The sequence below is a fragment of the Lycorma delicatula genome, chromosome 9, assembly GCF_047948215.1.
Source record: "Lycorma delicatula isolate Av1 chromosome 9, ASM4794821v1, whole genome shotgun sequence".
NCBI classification, from domain to species: domain Eukaryota; kingdom Metazoa; phylum Arthropoda; class Insecta; order Hemiptera; family Fulgoridae; genus Lycorma; species Lycorma delicatula.
Genome location: NC_134463.1, coordinates 17,028,625 through 17,036,246, shown reverse-complemented (window position 1 = coordinate 17,036,246; position 7,622 = coordinate 17,028,625).

The window sequence follows — 7,622 nt, the reverse complement described above, 5'->3', positions numbered from 1 at the left end:
CAGCCAGCTCTCATAAAATTGGGTAAAGCATTTTGTAAAAGTAAACACAAAAACTTACCAATTTACCAATCTTTACTGGCTAACACAGGTTATGAAAAGTTAAGAAAGAAAATAATGATGATAAAATTGAATTTTTATTGTAAATGTGAACTGTTACTTATTTTTATGAAATTTTCCTAAATTTGTTGGAATTTTCAGAGATCTATTGAAACATGTTTAGTGATACATTCCTGGCTTTCTGAAAAATTTCAAATTTTTAATTTGGGTACATTTATTGTTTTAAATTTTGACATTTAAAACTACCCAAGGATGTAGGAAACATATTGAGATTTACAAAAATGTTTTACTTCAAAAAATAAATAAGTTAGTATTTCATATTTTAATTTGTTTGAAAGTGATAATGTGATATAAAATGTAAATTTGGTCATTAGAACTATAGTTACATTTTTAGTTATTGAATCATCACAGTCAAAAATATGTACCAGAATTTTATTCATGCAGTACAATACCTCAGAAAATATATTTTCTGTAAACTTGATTCTAAAAATAATGCAAAGCAGCAAGTGTTTCCTTTTATTACTGGATAATATGAGTAGTATAATACGAATTTCTAATTAAAGAGGATAATTTTGTTAAATTACTCTATTCATCTTGTGAAGTTTTTATTTAAAATGTGTCAAAATCACTCTTTATTGTATGATATTTCATGCTCTTTCTCTCTCTTATATCGTTTTATACATATATATATATATATATATATATATATATATATATATATATAAGTGGATGCAGCAAGGTATATATATACCTTGCTGCATCTGTGCTTCTTATGGGTAAATAAGGCATACATAGTACAATATACTTTAAGTTAAAAATTGTACATATTTTAGTTCCCTTTATTTTTTTATGATTAATTCATCACAGAACCCTTGTATACGTGAACCTTATATTGTGAACCCTTGGGTTGGGTATACGATATAATACAGAAATTTGTGAAAAGTTAAAAATGCCAAGCCTGATAAAATTCAAACCTGGAATCTTCTCAATAGAAGATTATAGATTTTAAACAAGAACATCGCAAAACTAATTGATTAAAGTTTTATAATTTGCTGTCGTTAGCAACAACAGACCAACTCATATTGTACTGTAGCTGTTGATGTAAAATGATTTTAAAATATGTGAAAAATGACAATCTGACTGAGGTTTGAACTGAGAATCATCTGCATGAAAGGTAAATATGCTATCAGTCTATCACAAAAGTTACAATAATCATTAATGAATGTACGAGTGTAAGTCAATTATTATCTACAATGTAGTTATAAATTTTGTTGCAATACAAATAGGAAACTTACATGTACATAATTTTTCAACATAGTCCCCTTGCATTTCAAAGCAATTGGTCCATCGTTGCACAAGCTTCCTGATGCCCTCATAAAAGAAGGTTTTTCGATTGAGCTGCAAGCCAGGAATGCACCACTTCTTTCTTAATGCCTCTTTGAGTGGACCAAACAAGTGGTAGTCAGAAGGGGCAAGATCAGGATTATACGGAGGATGAGCCAGTACTTCAAAGTTGAGCTTCTGGAGCGTTTCAGCAGTGTCGGCAGCAGTATGTAGACGGGCATTGTCGTGCAACAACACAACACCTTTCAACAGCAGTCCTCGGCGTTAGCTTCGAATTGCAGGCTTCAGCTTGGAAGTAAGCATCTCACTGTAACATGCACTGTTTATTGTCGTGCCCCTTTCCTGATAATGTTCCAATACTGGGGCTTGTGAGTCCCAGAAAACCGTAAGCATAAGTTTTCCTTTGGAATTTGGATGTTTCCATTCCATACTCTGCCGTTTACTCTCCGGCTCGTAATGATGGATCTATGTTTATTCACCAGTGATGATTCTGTCTAAGAAAATATCCCGTTCGTTACCATAGCGATCCAAATGTTTTCGACAGATGTCCAAGCGCGTTTGTTTATGCAACTGTGTGAGTTGTTTTGAGACCCATCTTGCACAGACTTTATGAAACCCAAGTCTGTTGTGGATGATTTCGTAGGCAGAACCGTGACTAATTTTCAGACGATGTGTCATTTCATCGATAGTTACTAGTCTGTCTAAGAAAACCATGTCACGTGCACGCTCAATTTTTTCCTCATTCGGGGCGGTAAACGGTCGTCCGGCTCCTTCGACGTGCGTAATACTTGGGCGAACATTTTTGAATTTTTCAATCCATTCGTAGACACTCCGTTGCGGCAACACACTGTTTCCGTACTGTACCGAAAGTCTTCGATGAATTTCAACCCCTGATACACCTTCCGACCACAAAAAACGGATCACTGGGCGTTGCTCTTCTTTGGTGCAAACAGAACGCGAAGCAGCCATGGTTAACAGCAGGGCAGGGATGATGGAACTAACCTTGCAGCATCAAACCTGCAGACATAACATCAATTAAACCATGCATGCGTCATCTACGCAACACGACAGTACTACCAACATAAACAAAATATAACTAAACTTCAGATAATAATTGATTTACCCTCGTATTTAAGCTATGTAAAAGAGAAATGCTTCTATCACTTGAAAAAGTATTTTAGGGGAATATTCAGTAATCATTTAGTGCAAATTTTACAAATGAGGAATGATTTGGATGATTTTTTTTTCTGATTACAAATTATTTGTTTAGATAAAATCTATTTAAATTCTGGTTTACAAGTACAATATTTTTTTAAACTATTTCAAACATTTATTTGATTGTTATAATTTTTGAATTAATATATATAGGACTATGTTTTTGGGTCCTAAGTCATAAAAAAATTACTCTTAAATTAGTTAATAAATTATCATTGCTTCCTCAAAAAAATATAGAAATATTTTATTATATTTATCTATCATTTAAAATAACATAAAAATATTTTATCATATAAAAATGACAAAATTCAAATTTATAATTAAAAGAACATAGTAATGTATATATTTTCATACATTATAATGGTAATACATTCTCACACACTCATATTTTTTTAGATTACTTAAACATTGATTTATTTATTTATTAACATAATACATTTGCTATTTAGACATCAACACAGTATGAAGGATGGATATTGAGAATATCTTATGTTTCAATCCTGTATTTTTCATCTAAAAAAATATGTTGTATATGTATACAAATTTTTTCCCATTGCATTCTGCAAACAAAAAATTCATGTACAATTGTTATGTACACAAAGAAAATGCATACTGAAATCTAACACATTTTAATATGCCCCAAGAAAAGGTTTACAGGCATCACATGATACGCTTTCTGAATCTCCCATTTCCCTGCTTGATATTTTTTCATATCTCTACCTCAGTATATCGCACAATTTGTAAATGACCTGTTATTATTGATATTTAAAAGATAATTTTTATTTTTATTTGAGATTAGTCGCATGTCACATTAATACTTAAAGAGAAACAATTGTAGACTTATCCTAATAGATTAACTAATCAGTTAGCACAATAAAATGTGATTTTTGATCTCATAGATCTAAAACATGGAAATTTTTTTAGAATAGAAACCATACAACTTAGAAAATGCCTAGTTTCAGTTTTCATACTTGTATATAAGATGCTCTTTATGTGTACTTTAATCAATACAAAAGTAAATTAAAAATTGATATCTACAAATAAAATTTATTTATTGAAGTATTAATTTAAAAAAAAAATATATATATATTCTGGATTAATTTGTCCTATAGTCATTTTAATTTAAACTGATACATGATATAAAAAGAGAATACACACCATAATAAATTAGACAATGAAAAATTATATGAATAGAAATAATAATAGCAAGAGCATTGCTGCATTTTTTTTTACTTTAATGTTGTTTAAATGTAGGCTAACAGGATTATGGAAATGCTAGAAAGGTTCTTGCCACTCTATTGAATTACAATAAGCTGGCAGTTTTAGTACTTCCTGTTTCAACTTGTAACCTGTAATTTATTTATCCATTTTTCTTTTTTCATAAAAGTATATTTAAACATGTTAATGTAATACCAGTTCTATGTATCAATATAATTCAATAAGGAAATAGGAAAAAATGCTAATGAAACATTTATTCTGCTTTTATATAAAAAGAAAAATTAATCTTCAAAAATTATATTCAACTACTGGGGGCTAATTTTTAATTTTATTATTTCCAGATTTCTCATCTTTCATTTAAGTTTACAAATCTGACAGTTAATAACAATATTATTCATACTTGAATAATTATACGTGATTGAGGAGTAAGTACTCCTCAATCACTCAAAATTAGATAAAGATAATCTATTATTGCGCTTTTCATAATTTAATCTATATTATTATTATTTGTTAAGTTAAATTTAAATGAATTTGGAATTTTTAATTTTATTTCATCTTGGAAACAAATTTTATTTAAAATTAAAGAGTTTTGAAATTTAAGGAGAGGAAGAAGAACTCTGGGGCTCTTAGGAAACAGAGAAAGGATAAGTTTAGGTGGTCAAGAATAGGCCCAAGGCAGCAAAGACAGTGCTGATCCGCATCAGGGACAGGGACAGGCACAGGACAGGAAGCAAGACCTGTCTGATGGTGGAAGGGAAGACCTAGACAGGTTCTGCTCTAGCATGAATTTCCTGCAGATCAATGTCAACAGGAGCCATTACATCATGCACAAAGTTGTTAGGGATAAAGAGGTTGATGTAGTGCTGATCAGTGAACCCAGTGCCTGGAAAATCAGGGGGCAGTGGGTCTTGGACCTTGTCGGCGACTGCGTCATAGGCAGAGTCTCCCAGCTTCCTTTTATCGGCCTAGGAAGTGCCAGGGGATATGCATTTGTACAGTGCAGGATGTCGCTGTCTATAGCTGTTACATTTACCCCAATGCCATTCGACTGTTTCAAGGAATTATTCCTTGATGAGGTCCATTACAAGGATGAATAAGTGAGTAATCATGGCCAGCGACTTCAATGCCAAAAGCGCTGTCTGGAACTGCCCTCTCACGAATGCTAGAGGTATGAGACCTCTCATACCAGGTCAATGCGTGGATCAGGTCAATGCGTGGAAGCATTGGACCTGATCGGGCTAGTCTGCATTAACAAGGGGTTTGCCGCAACGTTTAATCAAGGGCACTACGATAGCATGCTGGATGTTACTTCTGTCTCGGATGACCTTGCCAATACAGGCAGGGGATGGGAGGTCATGGAGGAAGAGAACCCGAGTGACCACAAGTTTATCTACTTCCAGCTGCAGTTGGCTCAACCCCTCAAGATATGTTAAAACATCTAGGTGGAGACCTACCCAGGAGGAGATTTTGAGAGGATAAGGAAGTTCTGAGGAGGGAGGTGGCAGACGTCATACAAGGACTCGGCTTGTCTTGTGGATAAGGTGTGTCCTGAAGTGAGGCCTGCAACCAGACCCATGAAAAGAAACTGTCTTTGGTGGACCCCTGAAGTGGCAGCAAAAAGATGTGACTATGTAAGGGCAAGGAGGAGATATGTTAGAGACTGTCATAGGGATGGCAGTGGCAACAGAGCAGCAGAGGCCTTGGAGTTGCTACCCGCGACGAGGAAGTCAATCCGTAGAGCCAAGGTGCAGAAGTGAAGGGAGATGTGCCTGCAGCTTGATGCTAATCTCTGGGGGGACGCCTACTGCATAGTGACCAAGAAGTTTGGTAGTTTTATTAGGCAAGGTAGTTGAGGCGTTTTTTCCAACTTTCGCGATATCTCGTAGAAAGGAGTTGGTTACGAAAGATATACGGCCCTTCATGCCAGATGAGGTGGTCCAGCCCGCGAGCAGCATCAGCTGCGGCAAAAGTCCAGAGCCTGATGAAATACCGGCTGAGGTGGTTAAAGCTGAGTTAGTCCCGCAGCTAGTTGTAGTACCTCATGAGTAACCTCCTGTCGAACGAAAGATTCCCAGTGGATTGGACGAGAGCAAGGCTGATTCTCTTGAGGAAGCCGGACAGACCAGTAGAGGAACCAGCGGCTTATCGGCCTATCTGCCTGTTCAATGCCAGTGGGAAACCTTTCGAGTGGCTGCTACTCTCAAGGCTGGAAGAAGAGGTCGTGGCCAGAGGCGGCCTGGCGGAAAGTCAGTTTGGGCTCAGGCATGGCAGGTCGACCACTGATGCGTGCTGAGGGTGGTATGTATTGTCAAAGATGCGCTGAAGGGCACCCACAGAACCAGGAGAATGACGGACCTGGTTCTGTTTGATATCAGGAACGCGTTCAACACACTGCCATGGGACATTATTCTGAAATCCTTGGAGACCAGGTGGTCACGAATTATTTGAAAAGGATCTCCACAATTACTAAAGTAACCGGGAGATGATATACGAGTCAGAAGGGGGATGACAGCCAGTTCTTCAACCGTTCTTATGGAATTTACCCTATGACCCTATACTCAGACTAGAGATGCCCCAGGGGGCACAAACAATCGCGTACACCAATGGCCTCACCCTCCCAGTGGTTGCTAGAACGGAGGACGAGTTGATGCCAGTAACAAACGATGCGGTCAGCAGAATAATGGTCTGGTTCGAAACCAGCGGCCTGCTAGTGGCGGTTGAGAAATCCCAGGCCATTTATTTGCTAGAAAAAGGAAGCTAGCAGAGACTGATTTTGCTGTGGGGGAAGAAGTTATAGTGTCAGTTCCGGAGGTGAAGTACCTGGGGGTCTGGTTTGAAAAGAGACTAACCTTTCAGGTACACTTGAAGGAGACGGCAGGGAAGGCTGAAAGAACGGCCTCAGCTCTCTGTTGCATCGTGTCGAACATAGGAGGGCCGCGGCAATGAAAAAGGCGGCTGCTAGCTGCAGCAGTTGACTCAATTATACTGGACGGGCGTCACTGTGGGACGCCGGGTTTATGATCGCCAGGAATGAAGGCATCCTGGAAAGAATACGGAGAAGGATGGCCCTTCGCGTAACATCAGCGTACTGTACAGTATGTTACGAAGCGGCAGTGCTCCTTGCCGGGATTCCTCCTCTCGAGTTGCTTGTCAAGGAGAGAAGGGACAGGAAAGAAAGCAAGGAGCGTAACTTAGCCAGACAGAGTTTGTTTGCGAGCTGGCAAAGGAGGTGGGAGGGTACTCTTAAAGGAAGCTGGACTAGGCAGCTGATACTGGTTGTAAAGGATTGAGTGAACAGGAGGGTGGGAGAGTTTGACTTCTATCTTACCTAGTTATTCACTGGGCACGGACGATTCAACTCTTATCTCTTTGATACAGGAAAAAGGAAATCCCCCACATGAGTTTATTGTGTGGCGGCGGCCGATTCTACTGAACACACTATCTTCGAGTGTTCAAGATGGGACACTGAAAGAAGGTTAGTGGCGCAGGTTTTCCTCTTAGATCCCGATAATATCTGCGGATTTACCCTCAGAGGTGATGAGGCATGGACTGCCGTCGCTATCTACATTAGAATGGTGTTTGCGCAGAAAGCAAGAGAGGAAGGTTTGATGAATTAAGAAATTGGAGCGTATTCCTAGTATAAATTTTTATTTATGTAATATAAAAAAATAGATAAAATTTTTATTTATGTAATATAAAAAAAATATTTTTCCAGTTGTTATTTCTTTTTAATAATTGATTTATCTATATTTTTAAGAATGTTATTAATTATTTATCAAATTTAGTTT